The sequence below is a fragment of the Plecotus auritus genome, assembly GCF_963455305.1.
Source record: "Plecotus auritus genome assembly, chromosome: 1".
In the NCBI taxonomy this organism is placed as follows: domain Eukaryota; kingdom Metazoa; phylum Chordata; class Mammalia; order Chiroptera; family Vespertilionidae; genus Plecotus; species Plecotus auritus.
The window spans coordinates 240245366-240261526 of record NC_137770.1 but is presented as its reverse complement, the minus strand read 5'-3'; the positions used below and the strand labels follow the sequence as shown (position 1 = coordinate 240261526).

The 16161-nt window shown below is 42.0% G+C and overlaps 1 pseudogene across 1 annotated transcript; it reads left to right on the top strand.

Moving 5' to 3' along the window:
* The first annotated feature begins 15247 nt into the window (after nucleotides 1-15247).
* LOC308250508 (ferritin light chain-like) lies at nucleotides 15248-15760 on the top strand (annotated as a pseudogene). The gene has a single exon. The product of its transcript is annotated as a ferritin light chain-like (transcript).
* The last annotated feature ends 401 nt before the right edge of the window (nucleotides 15761-16161 follow it).

Genomic DNA, 16161 nt, shown 5'->3' with positions numbered 1-16161 from the left:
AAAGGTTGAGAACCACTGTCTTAGATGCTCTCTGTAACATCATTCATTCTTTCCGCCTGTATTTATCAAGCACCCACTATGCCGAAGGAACTGGGCTAAGCCCTGTGGATCAGATGGTAAAGAAGACAAACCTAATTCCTACCTTTGCCGGGTTCACAGCGTCAGGGAAGAAAGACAGAGACACACAATTACAATAAAGAGCAAAAAGGGTTAGGAAAGTGGAAGTACCTTTGGGAAGCATATCAGAGCAGGAGATCTGATAGTCTAAAGGTGTGGACACACCTTCCCCCAGTGAAGTGATGCTTTAGTTCAGAACTGAAGGATGAGTAGGAGGAAAGCATGTTAGGGGAAGGGAAAGTGTGTACCACACAGGGGCCATAGCATATCTAGAGGCTGGGAGAGGTGAAAGAGCACACCACAGTTACCACAAAAGATAATTCAGAACAGGGTCAGCAGATGATGGCCCATACACCAAATCCCGTCTACTGCCCATTTTTGTAAATAAAGTTTTATTGGAACACAGCCACATTCATTTGTTTTATTATTCTTTATAGTAGCTATTGTGCTACAATGGTCAGGTTGAGTAGTTGCAAAAGAGTGTATGGCTACTAGCTAATAGTAGGCACTTAATAAACAGCAGCTGTTACAATATCTTCATTCTTCTACAGATGGCTTTGGGGAGAGTAGAAAGTTCCTATCTTCCTAGGAAAAGACTCATTGTTCTTTGGCCAAAGCAACAAGTAACCACCAGACCTGGTTTTAAATCTGCCCTAACTGACCAATAACCACTTTGCATCAGCAGCCACACTGCTGACAGTCATCAAGAAAGCTACAGTGTCACACAGGCAACCACAGCTCAAGTCCAACCCATCTGATAACACCCTCATTTCTGAAAAAACCACCAACCTCTGAATTGTACTCTCTCTCTCTCTCTATGGTTCCAGCTCTCAGCCTTGCTTAGAGATATTGGGCCTTACAAGTTGTCATTTGTCTCTCTAATGAGAGACATGCCTAGAGTGAGAAACGTGACTGAGCCAAGATTTGAATCTTGGAGGCCTAAGGAAGATCAGGTCACCCAGACATATCTGTTGGAGATCATGAGGCTGAGAATCCCATGATGGATTCCATACATAGGTACCAGCCTCTCCAGGTTGCTTGATACCAGAAGGCTTGTAGGGATGGGGAACCTTTTTTTTTTCTTCCAAGGGCTGTTTGGATATTTATAACATCATTCGTGGGCCTTACAAAATTATCAACTTAAAAATTAGCTTGCTATATTTGGTCAAACATTTCATTAACTCACACCTAATGAGCCAGACCAAATGATTTTGTGGGCCTTATATGGCCCATGGGCCAAACTTCTCCATTCCTGGCTTAGAGGTTCATGGTCACAGGCACCTGCAATGCTGGGACTCATGGGATGAGTGTTTGTAGAAGTTACTGGTAAAAGGGTCTTCTCCTTTTTTACTGAAATGATCTGCTTTGGTACTTCTATTGCCAGACTTGGCCAAGATTGTAGCTGCTGCTTCCTCCTTTTGATGTGCTGGTTCTTAAAAGTTTTTAGTACTTATTCATCAAGTTGAGCAGTTGAAGTGAGTTCTGTGATATGGGTACATGGTCTTTTCAAGTGTGTCTTTCAGTAATTCTAAGCTGTTCCAGACTAAAGTTCATGCGGTATTGGCCCACAGATCTTAGCTTTTCTGATCCAAGATTTATGTAGGAGGAGGGCCGCCTTCTTCTTCTCCTCCTCCTCCTCCTCCTTCTTCTTTTAAATCCTCACCCAATGATAGATTTTTTTTGTTATTTTTTTTAAGATTTAAAAAAAATATTTTATTGATATTTTACAGAGAGGAAGAGAGAGGGATAGAGAGCTAGAAACATCGATGAGAGAGAAACATCGATCAGCTGCCTCCTGCACACCTCCCACTGGGGATGTGCCCGCAACCAAGGTACATGCCCTTGACCGGAATCGAACCCGGGACCCTTCAGTCCGCAGGCCGATGCTCTATCCACTGAGCCAAACCGGTTTCAGCCCAATGATAGATTTTTATTGATTTTAGAGAGAGAAGAAGGGAGAGAGTGAGAGAAACATCAACGTGAGAGAGGAACATTGATCTGTTGCCTTTCATATGCTCTAGGGATCGAATCTGCAACATGGGTATGTGCTCTGACTGGGAATCAAACTTGCAACACTTGGGGCATGGGAGGATACTGAGCCACAGCAGCTAGGGTGGTCCTTATTCTTCATATAAATACACTAGAGGCCCGGAGCATGAAATTTGTGCACGGGGGTGGGGGGGTGGCGGGGGCGGGGAAGGGTCCCTCAGCCCGGCCTGTGCCCTCTTGCAGCCGGCCTGTGCCATCCATCTCAGGGGATGTCCAACTGCCGCAGAGGCAGGAGAGGCTCCCGTCACTACTGCCACCCTCACCAGCCATGAGCCTGGCTTTTGGCTGAGTGGCGCTCCCCTTGTGGGAGCTCACTGACCACCAGAGGGTAGCTCTTGCATTGAGTGTCTGCCCCCTGGTCGTCAGTGCATGTCATAGTGACTGGTTGACTCTCTGCCCCCCCTGGTGGTCAGTGCTCGTCATAGCAAGCAGTTGAGCGCCCTTAGCATATCATTAGCATATTACATTTTGATTGGTTGAACAGATGACTGGACGACCAGACACATAACATATTAGGCTTTTATTATATAGGATGCCTCCTAAAAAACCCAGCATGCTGCCTAATTGGCCAACTGCAAAGATAAGAGGCTGAACACTCACATTTCACTTAGCTTTTCAGTGTCTGTCAGAATATCTTTTAGAAGGAGAATGATCAGATGTGTGTGTTTCTGAGCTTCTGAATTTCATCTCTAGAATTTCTTTTTAAATAAACTTCTGTTTAGTCTGGGTTCACTGAAAGAAGAGTCTGAGACAAAGACTTGCCTGTGGGTTTTCATCTGGAAAGTAATTCCAGGGAGCAGAAACTGAAAAGTAGATAGGGAAGCAAATACAAAAATGAACTATTGAACTAGCCATTGCTGCAGGGGACTGGTGTTTTGTCTCACCAGGATCTTCTGAGAGAATTTTGAAATTCTTGTCTCCTTGGAATAAATAAGGGAAAAACATTTATCCATCAGCTTCTCTCCCCTGTTAGCTAATGATGATCTCTAGGTCTTAACTCTCCTCTACTTCAAGGTTGTAATGTTGCATGTTAATGTTGCCTGGGTGCCCACAGAGAGTCAAGGGCTGTGTCAGAAAAGCTCCAGGTTAGAAAACAAGAAGTGTGTGGTATAGCTGGAGGCCAGGTGCTCCATGGTTATTCCCTTGCAGAGCAAATCAAAGTTTGCTGCTTGAAACTTTCACAGAAGTAGGTGTAGCAAAATATAGACCCCCAAAGATTTCTGTGGATCACAAGAAATATCCAATGAAAATGCATTAAAATAAGAAACATAAAAAACATTAAGTAGGGACTTGGAGTTTAGCTCAAATGTGAAAAGAGCGTAGAAGCCATCATTCCTATTCTTTTATGAAAAAAACTGGATGAGTTGAAAGTCAATGACTTTTCCTGGACCCATCAGAGAAGTAAGATTGGACCCAGCAGAGAAATGTAAACTCAGGGAAAACTGCCACCTCAACATGTGGGGAGAAAGAGATTTGCTTACTTAGAAAGAAGCTACTGGAGCTATAAAATGATAAGAACATTTAAATGATAAATGTAACAAATTTCCAGATATGGAGTATGGATTGGTGACAGTAAGAAACTGCTGGGCTCATCAGTCTTAGGGGCTCCCCAAACTTTCACAGGCTTTTCATCCAGGAATCCAATCAGGTTCTCACAATGGGGATCTGAGAAAAACTTCCTTGTAGCTATGGCAGTCATTGTGAAATAAGCCAGAGCCTTCTTCATGGAAAGGACTCACTGGAGACCTTTTCCAGATGAAAGAATGGAATTTCTCCCCTACTCCAGCCTTTCTGATCCTCCTGAGGGGAGAAAAACTCATATTGATCAGGGAATGGGGCTTTGAGGCACTGGATTTGGAATGCTGTAGTCCGGGATGGATGCAGGGAGCAGGGAACAGCTTTTCCACTGAAGAAATGATGTGAAGGTCACAGCTTCTAGACCTAAGCCCACTAAAAGGCTGAAATTTAATCAGAAAATTATAGAATGCTCTCTCTCTCTCTCCATAACACCATAACAACAGGGCTCCAATATAACAGTGAATTACAGCTGAAAGAACTTCAAGACACTAATTCTTTCTGAGGAAGAGTACATAAAGAAGTTCAAAGTGAAGAGAGAAGATAAAAAGATTTTCTCTAGAGGAATTTAAAACCTCAGGTATCTACAACCACAACAGACATTAAATATAGCCCAAGTCCTAGCCAGACTAACATATATCATCATGCTAATGGTCTTTTTACCTCCGTCCTTATTACCTGATACAACATGTCCAACCTTTAACAAAAAGTTAAAAGGTTTGCCAAAAGCAAGAAATAGCACACTCTGAAGAGACAAGAAATTCATCAGAATCACTTTTATATGATATAAATGTTGTAATTATCCAAAAGGAAATTTAAAATAATTATTATTAATATATTAAGGAAAACATAGCCAACATAGAGAAAAGATGGGCCATGTAAGCAGAGACATGGGATTTCTAAGAAAGCATCCAAAGGAGATACTAGAAGTAAATAAACAAAAATATATAAAAACAGTGATAAATGAAGAATGCCTTTGGTGGGTTCATTTGTAGACTAGACATGACCAAGGAAAAAACCAGTGAACTGAAAAGTAGGTAAATAAAAACTCCAAAAAATAAAATGTAAAAAGTAAAAGAACAAAAAACCAACATTAAAGAACTGTGGGGCAATATAAAAATGGTGTAACATCTATATAATAAAAATATAAGAAAGATAAGAAAGAGAGAACAGATCAGAAGAAATATTTGAAACAATAATAGCCAAGAATTATTCAAAATTAATGACAGTCATCAAACCATAGATCCAGGAAGCGTAGGGAACACCAAGAAAGATAAGTACCAAAAAAATAAACATCTGGGTATATCATATTTAAACTGCAGAAAACCAAACACATAGAGAAAATCTTGAAAGAAGTTAAGGAAAGAGAGCAACTTACCCATAGAAGGGGTAAGGATAAGAATTACATCAGACTTCTCATCAGAAACCATTCAAAGAAGAAGAAAGAGTAGTAAAATATTTAAAGTGTTCCCCTCAAACTCACCAACTTAGAATTATATATCCAGCAAAATTATCCTCCACCAGTGAAGGAGGAATAAAGACTTATTCAGATAAAAACTGAAAAAATTTAACATCAGCAGACCTCCTTGTAAGAAATTTTAAAAGATGTTCTTCAGGGATAAGGAAAATGATACAGGTCAGAAACTTTGATATACATAAAGAGTAATGGAGAAGGAATATGGAGGTGAAATAAAATCTTTTATATTTATCATTCTTAATCAATCTAAAAGATAACTGCCTGCTTAAAACAATCATAAGAATAATGTATTGGGTGATGATAGCATATGGATAAGTGAGATGAATGACAGCACTATCATAAGGAATGTGATAGTATTCTGCTATGAGCTCTATGCACTACCCATGAAGTGGTATAGTGCTATGTGAAAGTGGATTTAGATTACGGTAATTGTAAATGTATATCACAATCTCTGGCAACCCCTAAAAGAGAAGATAAAATACTCAAATGAATCACAGACCTAAATATAAAATCCTATCTAATAAAAGAATAATATGCAAATTGACCGTCACTCCAAGACACAAGCTGGCCGCCCCCATGTGGTCAAAGATGGCTGCCTCCATGTGGACACAAGATGGCCGCTACAAAGATAGCCTGCAGGGGAGGGAAGTTGGGGGTGACCAGGCCGGCAAGGGAGGGCAGTTGAGGGGGACCCAGGCCTGCAAGGGAGGGCAGTTGGAGGAGACCAGGCCAGCAGGGGGGGACAGCTGGGGGGGACCAGGCCTGCAGGGGAGGGCAGTTGGGGGGGACCAGGAGAGCAGGGGAGGGCAGTTGGGGGGGACCAGGCTAGCAGGGGAGGGCAGTTAGGGGTGACGGGGATGACAGTTAGGGGCAACCATACTGGCAGGGGAGGGCAGTTAGGGGTGACCAGGCCGGCAGGGGAGGGCAGTTAGGGGCAATCGGGCTGGCCAGGGAGCAGTTAGGTGTTGATCAGGCTGGCAGTGGAGTGGTTAGGGGGTGATCAGGCTGGCAGGCAGAAGCAGTTAGGGGCAATCAGGCAGAGGCAGGCGAGCGGTTGGGAGCCAGCAGTCCTGGATTGTGAGAGGGATGTCCGACTGCCCATTTAGGCCCGATCCCATTGGGTCTAAATGGGCGGTCGGACATCCCTCTAGGGGTCCCAGATTGGAGAGGGTGCAGGCTGGGCTGAGGGACACCCTGCCCCCCATGCACGAATTTTGTGCACCAGGCCTCTAGTGTAAACCATAAAACTCCTAGATGGTAATATAGAAGAAAATCTAGGTGACCTTGGGTTTGGTAATGACTTATGATACAATGTCAAAAGCATAATCCATGAAAAAATTTGATAAATTGAACTTCATTAAAATTAGAAGATTCTGCTCTATAAAAGACACTTAAGAAAGTAGAAGGATAAGTTATGGACTGGTAAGTTATCTAATAAAAAACTGGTAATCAAGCTTCACAAAGAACTTTTAAAACTTAAAAATAAGAAAACAAGGAACTCGATTTAAAAATTAGCACACTACCTTAGCAGAAATCTGATCAAAGAATATATACAAATAAGCATATGAAAAACTGCTCAACCTCATATGTTATTAAGGAATTACTTAAATTGACAATGAGATACCACAACAAGCCTATTAGAAACATTGACAACACCAAGTGCTGAAGATATGGGCGCAACAGAAACTCCCATTTGATGTTGGTGGAAATGGTCAAAGACCCTTTAGAAGAAACTTTGGCAGTTTCTTGCAAAACTAAACATACTTTTAAAATACGATTCAACAGTCATGCTCCTTGATACTTTTATCCAAATGAATGGAAAACTTATATCTATACAAACTTGTCCATAAAATTTAAAGCAACTTTATTCATTATTGCTGAAACTTGGAAGCAACTAAAATGATTTTCAACAGGTGAATGAATAAACTGTGGTATATCCATACAATGAACTATTATACAGTCATTAAAAGGAATTTGCTATTAAGCCACCAAAAGATATGGAAGAAACAAATGCATATTGCTAAGGGAAAGAAAGCAATCCGAAAGGCTTTGTACTATATAATTCCAATTATGACATTTTTTTTAAAAAAGCAAAATTATAGAAACAGCAAATAACAAAAAACAAACACCAGTGGTTGCCAAGGGTTTGTGAGCAGGACAGGAAAGTTAGAATAAGTGGAGCACATGGTATTTGTAGGGCAGTGAAATTATTCTGTGTGACACAGTACTGGTGAACCCATATCATTGTAAATGTGTTAAAACTCATAGAACGTACAACACAGAGTGAGCCCTACTATAAACTATGGACCGTAGTTAAATAATGATGCATGGATACTGGGCCCCTGCACATAATGAATCAGTGGACTGCAACTAGCCTGATGCTGAACTGGACCCGGCTGCAACACGGAATGGAGACTCTGCACACTGGCTTTGCTTATTCTAGCTTCACTGAAACCCCAGCTACACTTCTCCTATGACTGCACTAAGAAGGAAAATGGGACTTTGGAAACCCAGAGATGTAATTCTATGCAAATAAAAATCACGCTTCCCCCTGTGCAAGTCTCAGAAAATCCTTTTTCTCAAGATATCGTAAGGACACCACCCCCAGCACCCAGTGAGGAAGGGGATGCCCAAGTTTCCCCCAAAACATTTGGGCATCTCCAGTGACCAGCTGATGATGGCCTTTGAATCTGGCTCATTCTAGCTTTAGACAGTCCTAAGGATTAGAGAGGACCCTCTTCCCCCGCCCCCAGCGGAGTTGAAAGCTTCCTCCTATTTCTTCCATCCACTACCATTTTTCCCACGGGCCAGACTGGACCTAATCTTTCACCTAGCCCACCATCCAACCACCTGGAATCAGCAATTGAGCCACTCGGAGTCCTTCCTTTTCCAGCTGGACTCAAGCAATAATACCGGAGTGCCTTTCTAGGCAGATCTAAGATCTCAGGAATAAACACCGTCTGTTTTCTCGAGCCTGTAGTCCTCTGCAGAACTCCAGGCTGGTCTGACAGAGCATGACCCTGTATGTGTTTGAGAAGAAGGGATGACTTTAAGGGTGATTTGTTAGCAAGTTTGCTCGCCAAAGGGCCTGTATGTTCCGATTTCTTCCAAGTCCTTCCAGAGGCTCTATTTCCTGGCGATCAGTGGGGAAATCCCCGGAACAGGATTGGTTGTGTGAAATTTCAGATTTTCTGCAAGTTCACAGCTAGAACCCATGCACAATTACTGTTAAGAGATTCATTTTGCCTCTCTGAAAGCCCCACGGATTAGGCCTTTCTTTCGGAAGAAAGGAAAAAGCCCCTTCTGAATTCGTAGCCTCCTGTTGGAAATTCCCGGGATAGAATAGTCTTCACACCGCCTGAGCATTTAAATGCAAACGTTTTCTTTTCAAGGTCAGGGTTTAGAGCCCAAGGCCATTACTGAAACTGCAGGGGCAGAGCCGGAACAATTCTTTTGGCATTCTAAAAATAAGCAGGTTTATTGTCAAACTGTGGGATGTGGTTCAAAAGACAGAGTCTTAACAATTTACCTCTTTGACTGCCACTTGTATCCTTTTCTGTCAATTTGGCCAGAGGGAAGGAAGCAGGTCCTACACAAAGGGAACCCAGTTTCTGAGAATTGCATAAGATCGATTCTTGGGGATTCTGGTACAAATGTCTCCAACCTTTCCCTCCCAGGTGATGGACGGTTAGATTCATGGTGGCTGAAGGATCAGGCCTCCATCAGATGCCCCGCCAGGGAGAAAATTCTGAAAGGAAAGCAATGCCTTAGCAATGGACAGAACTGGAACCCCAAAGGCCTTAGGGAAAAGCTTCCTTGAGCTGTTCTGGAGGGTGGCGTGTGCAGCGGAGGCAGGCTGAGGTTCTCCATCCTTGTCATTTCTTACTTCTTTCCATTTCTCATCCTCAGTGAAAAGGGGAAGAGTATCCTTTAGCAGAAAAGTGTATTCACAGTATTCAGTAAGACAGCACACTATTAACACCCGGAAGTCTTACTGATCTTAGAGATGCTTCCCCCTCTCCCCCACAAGGCTCTGGAAGACTCTAACCCAAGCCATCTTTTCCCTCACCAGATGGTGGGCCTTGACCATACCGGATTCAGGCAGCATGAAGCTGAGCTCTCAGGAATGAGTCTCAGGGGAGGTCAGAGAGACTTGAAAAGAACAGTCCAGGGTGGAGGGCACTGTCTCTTGAGCATCTGAGACCTGAGTGTGTGTGGATGGATGGCAAGCACATACCATAGTCTTCTTGGCAGGCTCTTGCCCAGCAAGCAGGAATACTGTGTACTTCCGGTGAATGGACTTAATGGACCACACCACAGGCCCACCCAGACTTTGCTAGGCATAACAGAGCCTTTTCCATATTTTTTCGTAATATATATCTAATGAATTTTTCCAGCACCATGTTATTCATAAGACCTCCCTTGAAATCTTCATTTTGACAAGATTGAAGCAACTATTTCAGAGCCATCTTAGCCATCATTCTCTTTTCCATCAGCCTTTTTTGAATGACATCTTTTTTTTTTTTAACATTTAGAACTGTTTTTATGGTGTTTGAGAATCCAGACTGACTGGGTAGTTCCCTGAATGTAAGACTTTATTTACTATGCATCTGATTACTTTACTCTCCCAACTCATAGCTAAATTATTTTATCTGTCTTCTTGCTGGTATCATGTTACAGATTTTGAATATCGATGGAAGTTTAATGTTGGACATGTAGACGTTTATAAATGAGACATCATGGTGCAGGAAGAACTTAGCTGGCTGGTGTTCAGGAAGGTCAACTTTATGCATCTTGCCCAAGCTAGGTGGCCTTTAGAAAATTAATTTTTCTGAACCTTCATATATGTTTTCATATCTGTATAATGGGAGGGTTGAGATAGCGCAACCGTGGTCAATTTTTAGCTATGCTAAAGTTTAATGTCTTAATTACACCAACTCCAGAGATGTGGGAGTTAGGGCAAGTGAGATGACGTTTGTATCTTGCCAATATTGCACAGGCCTCCTGGTCAAGGCCACGGGGGAACCCTGGAATCTGGGAGCCAAGCCTGGTGTGATATGTGGGCAGCTTGTCCAGCTGCCTTTGGCTGCAGTGAAGCCCTGGGCATGAAGGAACCAGTGACCATCTCTGGTGGAGAAGTCTTTGGAAGAGTTTGCTGTGGCTCCTGTGTCACATAAGCAGTGTAAGTGATTCAATGTTTGAGGGAATAGAAAGATGCTAGTCTCATACTGATAATTGGAGGGCAGGAAAACACTATTTCTTTTGCTTCCTTAAAGAAAGTTCCATGTCCTTAGAAACTGTACTCTGTATAACAAAGAATGTCAGTCAACCAGCAAACATATCTTGTAGGCTTATTTGTCCCGTGGCATACTGTGATGACAGAAAATCCCTGGTTATAACCTCCCTGAACTCAAAAGCACCCAGGAACGCCTTTCACGGATAGATTTTAGAATGATTAAAGATGATCCTAAGCCTGGGTGTAGTATAAGTGTTAGGTTTATCTAAACCATTTATCATGCTTAAAGGTTGTCACTTTCTACCTGTCATCTTTCAGATCAACTCCCAAAGGGGCTTGTTCACCTCTTGAAAAATTGGTTCCTGAAATGTACTCCTCTGGTGGCAGGTTTCTAAGGTCACATGGTTCAAGTATTAGGGCAAGCATCATAGACACTCTAGTCTGAGATAAGATATTAGCATCTTTCCCCAAGCTTTTTTTTAAATCCAAATGAATTATCTGCAGTAAAAGAGAAATAAATGTGCAAACCTTTGAGAGTTTGTGCACACCTTTAAGAAGTATGCACACCATTTCTCAAAAGCACATTTTTATTTTGTAAGTAAAAAGAAAACTAACATACACCCGGGTGCCTTTTCTTTCTACTGCTTGGTGTGTGCTATTAGGAACAATTGCAGTCTTTTTTTTTTTCTAGCAAGGTCACGAGCTCTAATCAGCCATAACCCAGAGGCTTGCAGCTTTGACAAGGGTTTTACCCAACTTCATGCTCTCTTACAGGAAAAGCACAAAGGAAAATACCATGCAACCTCAGAAACTGTACTCTGCATAACAAAGTATGCCAGTCAGCCAGCCAATATAGCTTACATTTTAGGAGAAATTAGGAGAAACAGTTGTAACTCATGTCCCAGACAAATGGCTAATTAGATATTTATGAAAATCAATGAATTATAAAGCATGTAAAACTAATTTATATGCTATAGAGTACCCAAGCACCATCACAAAAGTGGTGATGATGACCATGTCCATTTGTACAGCCTTTTAGTTTCAGGCGACTCACTGGCATTCTTTTCAGCTCAATTCCTTACTTCAGTTTTTGTTATCAAAGCACATCATTATTTACCAGTGCTCCCACTTAAACAGAGAATGTGTTACTTTCTGCATCAGTTCAGATGTTCATAAGAAATGTACCTGTGTGCTGTCTCTTTGATGAGCTTGACCTATAATTTGATTATGTGGGAAAACATCACGGCAGGAGTTCCCAAAGAAGAACAGGAAAGAGCACAGGAGATGAGGAACAGAACTGGCTAGTTGTGAGGAACTCAGCGGGGTACCAGGAGGGATGGTGTTGCTGATAAAAAAAAAGAAGAAAGCAGATTTTCATCTAAAATGAGAAGAGAGGAAAATACCTGCATTTATACAAGATGGAATGATTTGCTTCCATTGATGGACATAATGGGAAAAAATAACTTGAGCATCAGGGTTAAAATTGGGTTGAATTGAAAAGAAATCCAGCTGGAAAAAGTGGCAGCTCCGAACTGGATGCAAGGTATCCTCGAAATGGCATTAGAAATGTGAGGGGAAACGGTCATACTTCAGGGTGGGTGATTGCTCTGTGACCCGCAGGAGCCTGGAGAATATATTCATTTAAACCTCACTCGTTTCCACCTATTAGAGTTCACAGAGAGCTCGGTTTCACTGGTCTCACTCTGTGCAAAGTAAGTGGAAGGCTGACCCATCATTTGGTGGCAATCTGCAGGAGGGAGATGGTGCCTGTACTCTGTACCAGTATTTCTCTTTCCCAGGTATGCTGTGGACAGGTGTAAATTGAAATCCCAATCTATCTTCACTTCCACGTTGTCACTCAATCTGTCGTTACCATCTCAATAAATGGTGCCACAATTCCTCATCAATATCTAATATAAAATCTTACATGTCATCCCTCATTCCTCCTTTTATCTTAACTTTCTTATCCAATCTATCAGCAAAGTGCTGTCAATGTCAATGTTATCTCCTAAGTATGTATGTCTCTGATTGAAATGCCTTTCTCCTTCTTCACTTCCAGCTCAAGAATCCAAGCCTCCATCTTACTCAAAACATCCTTCCTAATTGATCTCTCTGTTTCCCCTCATGACCTTTTCATACCCAGTGTCCTACCAGAAGGCAGAAGCTCTTAAAAGGAAGTTAGCTCTTCAGGGGCCTGAAACCAAACCTCCTTCTTTGGCCCAACTACCCTCACATTATGTAACTCATGTCTTCATTCCAACCTCTCTCCCACTGTTCTCCCTCTAATGAACATACTCTAGCCACAGGCCTTTGCTCAGGGTTTCCATTTAACCAGGCATCTTCTCTTCAATAGTGATCACCTAGATCCCCAAGGCTTATGCACCCAATTTCACTTGATTATGTGTTTACCCAAGAGAACCCAAGAAAATCTAGGGACTGGAGGCTAAGGTGAGGACCAAGGAAGAAAACACAGGAAATGATTGAAAGTTTGATGCAGAACAGTAGACCTCAAACCCCCATCTTTCGCTGCTTCCTCTACAGGACTGAAGGGTTTGTCTCAGGCCTTGAGAAGGGAGTGGAGATAGAGGCATCAAGTTGAAATCAGAGGTATTAACTCTATAGACTGAAATCAGAGGTATTAACTCTCAGACTGAGTGCTGAGACATGGTATTCCCAACTCCCTGACTTGCTTCTAGATTGACATCAGCCAGAGCTATTTCATCCTCCTTCCCCATCAGCAACACACAGGCATCACAAGATTCTTCTTTGGAAAAATGAAATTAATCAAAAGAAAACTGCTACAGATCTGACATCCTGACCATGTAGAGGTCTCCCAGTGACAAATCCAGTTTGCCTCTAATGACCTCTGAGGCTTGCCAGCACAGAGACTCCACTCATGCTTGAGTGCCTCATTCTCAGATACGAAGTATCACTCGATACTTGAAAATTTTCAGAAAGATGCCAACATGAGAGACAGAGCTAAAAGCAGAGAAAAAGGAACTCAAAAGAAACAAAGACTTTAGACAGCAAAGAACATTGAAAGATTTTATTATTAACATCTTTAAGGATAGAAGGCAAGATATTGAATCCATGAAAAAGAACAGGGTGACTTAACATGGGAGCAATAAGAAAGAAATAACACTGATTTTAAAAATGAAAAATTAAATAGGAAGATTGCTAGAAATGACAAGAAAATCTTTTCAAAACTAGAACTAAAATATCAGGAGTGAACATTAGGAAGAAGAGATAATAAAAATTAGAGGATCCATCTACGACATCTAATATCAGGCAAGTAGGAATTCCAGAAAGAATAAGAAGAAAAATTGGGAGGAAATTATTAGATAAATAGTACAGAGAACTTTCTCGAAATAGAAAGGCATTACTCTTCATACACAGGGCCCCCCACCCTGTAATCTTCATTTCAGTGAATAAAAAAAGATACACAGTAAGACACATCATCAAGAAATTTTAGACTGCCAGTGAACATGAGAAGAATTAAACTTTTGAGGTAAAAAAGCAAGATTTGGAATGGCATTAGAAAATAAAAAAAACTAAAATTTTTTATTTTCCATACATTTTTTAAAGCTAATGGAAGATGCATTTCAGCAAAAAGAGGACTAAACCAAGAAATAGGAAAACATGGCAGGGGGCAGACAGGGAATCCAACAGAAAGACAGTGAAAGACATTCCTGATCACAGTTATAGAGCAGTCCTAGAAATTCATCCAGTCCATGTTCAAGTTTCCAACCGTGGCTTCCTCATGCCCGTGAGGACATCGTTCAAGACCAGGGAAAGGAACACCCAAAGGATTAGAGGCAACAGTGTCCAGAACATAAATAGGGAGGGGATTGGTGCTTGTTCCCAATAGCCAAAGTGGGAGACCTCATAATTCCCAAGGCATTTATAAATAAGAGTGCATCAATAGTGGGGGAAAACTGTCCCTATTGGACCCTATTGTTACTCAATTAAAACTATTAGGTATGGGAAGTAGATAGAAAATATGACCCAAAATTAAGAGAAATATCAATTAACTGAAACTATCCATAAATAACACAGATGATGGAATTAGCAGACAAAACATTAAAAGTTATATCTGTATTCCACATGTTTAAGAAGCTAGAGAAAACACTGAACATCTGAAGTAGGGACATAGAACAGATTTTTAAAAGACCCAAATCAAAATTCTAGAAATAAAAATTATAATGTCTGAGATGAAAAACCACACTGGGTAGAATTAACAGCAGATTAGACATTATACAAACATTACTCAAAGACTACCTTGATTATGTAATAGCTACAGCATACTTTTTAAATCCTAGAGGAAGCAGTTCTTCTATCTTGATTCTCATTTATAATCAACACTGGACTTTCTTATTGACAGTACCTGTGGTTAATTAAGAGATAATTTGGCATTGACGTTAAGAAACCCAGCACATTCTTCATCAAAATAGACTCTTTTCAGGCCATTGGGATGAATGCTGCCTATTTAATGATACTAAGCGGTTGGCTCATTAGCTTGTCATGAATAAATCTCCTTTTACAAATATATGCGTGCCATGTTTTTAACCTTTTGTGCTACAGATAAAAATGTCTAGTGGGGGCAGTGCCCTCGGTGGTCCCGGATGTGTCTCTTGCTTCAACAGTGTTTGGATGGAACAGACCCAGGGACACCCCGTCTTCCAGCCTCTTACCACCCTCCTACGTCTTATCCAGTCACCACCTTCAGAACCACCTCCAGGACCAGCCAACACACCTGTGTTTTTTCTACCTTAACTCCTCATTGCCGAACAACCATGAGCTCTCAAATTTGTCAGAATTATTCCACCCAGGTGGAAGCTGCAGTCAACTGTCTGGTCAACCTGCATCTGTGGGCCCCGCACACCTACCTCTCTCTGGGCTTCTATTTCAGCCGTGATGATGTGGCTCTCAAGGGCGTGGGTCACTTCTTCCACAAGCTGGTGAAGAAGCGTGAGGGCACTGAGCATCTCTTAAAGCTGCAGAACAAGTGTGGCGGCGCATTCTCTTCCAGGACGTGCTGAAACATTCCCAAGATGAGTGGGCAGAACTCATCTGGAGAAGAACCTGAACCAGGCCCTCTTGGAGCTGCGTGCCCTGGGTTCTACCCGTGCAGACCCTCATCTCTGTGACTTCACAGAGAACCACTTCCTGGATGAGGAGGTGAAACTGATCAAGAAAGTGGTCAAGAAACTGATCAAGAAAAGGGTAACCACCTGACTAATATCCGCAGGCTGGCTGGCCCCCAGGCTGGGCTAGACGAGTATCTCTTTGAAAGGCTCACCCTCTAGCACCACTAGGAGCCTTAGGAGCCCAGAGGCTTTTCAGAGGCCCCTCTGCATTCCCCTGGTGTCTCTGGCTTTTACCTGAGCCTCTTCCTGAAACTACTCATCATTCTTTTAACCACCCTGAAGCCCTCTCCCATGCATTGGACCAAATGAAACAATAAAGTTTTTTGCAGGAAAAAAAAGGAATGTCTAGTGGGAAAGATTCAGGAGTTAGAGGTCTGGTTTTCAATGATATTCACTAGATATTTATGGAATGTGCTCTGTGTTGCAGGCATGGTGTGAGTTGCTGGGACCCACTGGTGAACAAGACACAGCACCTCTGTCTCATGATGCTCAAAATAGAATGGCAGGAGACAGACAAGGAAATGTGCTATTATGACAAAGGGTGATAAGGCTATGATGGC